The sequence below is a fragment of the Limulus polyphemus genome, unplaced genomic scaffold, assembly GCF_000517525.1.
Source record: "Limulus polyphemus unplaced genomic scaffold, Limulus_polyphemus-2.1.2 Scaffold13722, whole genome shotgun sequence".
NCBI classification, from domain to species: Eukaryota; Metazoa; Arthropoda; class Merostomata; order Xiphosura; family Limulidae; genus Limulus; species Limulus polyphemus.
In genome coordinates, this window is record NW_013679332.1 from 3,676 (window position 1) to 5,508 (window position 1,833).

Sequence of the window (1,833 nt, forward strand, 5' to 3'; positions counted from 1 at the left end):
AAATCTACGCCTTTTAGTCTCAAGTTGTGGTCTTTCTTTAATGTATTGCGTTACGACGTTTCGAGAAAAATCTGTACGTGATGGAGAAAAATGGATATCATTTTCGGATTCAGCGTACAGGAATTACTGTAAAACATGTACAAATTTCAAGACAATATAACCACCGCAGGCCTTTTGTAATAGTTTCCTAAATAACAATTAAATATCACACATATCATACGATTGCTAACACTAATAGACATTGGTAGTTATTACACTATGTCTACAAGTATCTTGCAAATTAATGTTGATTTGATTATTTTGGACTAATTGAATATTTAAACTGTATTATAGTTATCAGGTGTTAAACACAGAAACAAGTTTAAACAAGTTATGGCTTGAAGTCGAAACTGTTGGAATCTGATTTTTTTATTTTTTTGTCAGAGAGTCTACAGTACACAGAGAACGGTGTACCTCCTAAAGAAGTCGACATGTCAAATGTTGGTAAGAAAAGTGAGTATTTGTTTATAAAATACAGTGTAGACTTACTAAAAGGAAACGTTTAGTGACCTCATGGTGCAGATGTACAAATATATGTTTTCTTAAACATCACTTATAAAACTTGTAAGTAGAGATGACACATCTCTATTGTGAAGTTTAAGGCAGTAGAGTACATATATATCTGTAGTGTGAAACTTAGAGAAGTGAAGAACTTTACACATCTCTATTGTGAAATTTAAGGAAGTAGAGTACATATATATCTGTAGTGTGGAACTTATGGAAGTGAATTACTTTACAAAAGTCATTCACTTCCCTAAGTTCAACACAACAGATATATATGTACTCTACTTCCTTAAACTTCACAATAGAGATGTGTAAAGTAATTCACTTCCCTAAGTTTCACACTACAGATATATATGTACTCTACTTCCTTAAACTTCACAATAGAGATGTGTAAAGTAATTCACTTCCCTAAGTTTCACACAACAGATATATATGTATTCTACTTCCTTAAACTTCACAAAAGAGATGTGTAAAGTTCTTCATTTCCCTAAGTTTCACACTACAGATATGTATGTACCCTACTTCCTTAAACTTTACAAAAGAGATGCGTAAAGTTCTTCACTTCCCTAAGTTTCACACTACAGATATATATGTACTCTACTTCCTTAAACTTCACAATAGAGTGAAATTATTTAATACGTATACTAATGTGTTTCAAGCTTTCAAAATCGTTCGTATTGTAAAGACCGTCACTGTTCTTATATGAGAGGTGGGTTCTATAATTTGGTCTCCTTTTCCCTCCTAGACTCGAGTAAAAATGGTCGTAGTCGAGGTCGACGTCAGACCAACCCATCCCCTGACCCTGACAATAACTTGGAACGCGTGTTTGTATGGGATCTGGACGAAACCATCATCGTGTTCCATTCTCTCTTAACAGGATCTTTTGCTGCTCGTTATGGAAAGGTAAGAATACACTAACTACCCTACTTTCTCTGAGAAGGTAAGAACAACTTGGTAATCGTACTTATCTGGGCTTTATAGCGTCTGATGAGAAGGTAAGATTACATATGTAACCCCATTTCTATGACCCTTACAACCTTTTATGGTAAGATAATAAACCCAGTAATTATACTTTTTTTTAATCTAAACGTTACAGCTTGTTATTGGAAATTAAGAATAACTCATGTAATTCCGTTTATTACAACATTACAGCTTCTTACTAGAAGTTAAGAATAACTCCTGTAATTCCATTCATTACAACATTACAGCTTTGTTAGTGAAGTTAAAAATAACTCCTGTAATTCCGTTTATTACAACATTACCGCTTCTTACTAGAAGTTAAGAATAACT

The 1,833-nt window shown here is 33.3% G+C and overlaps 1 long non-coding RNA gene across 1 annotated transcript in view; it reads left to right on the top strand.

Annotated features, from left to right (window-relative positions):
- The window catches only part of LOC111084113, a 4,726-nt gene extending 3,285 nt beyond the window's left edge, over positions 1-1,441 (top strand). The window contains exons 2-3 of the long non-coding RNA XR_002609396.1: positions 424-492; positions 1,289-1,441. This is a non-coding gene — a long non-coding RNA (uncharacterized LOC111084113). The remainder of the gene's footprint in view (positions 1-423; positions 493-1,288) is intronic.
- The last annotated feature ends 392 nt before the right edge of the window (positions 1,442-1,833 follow it).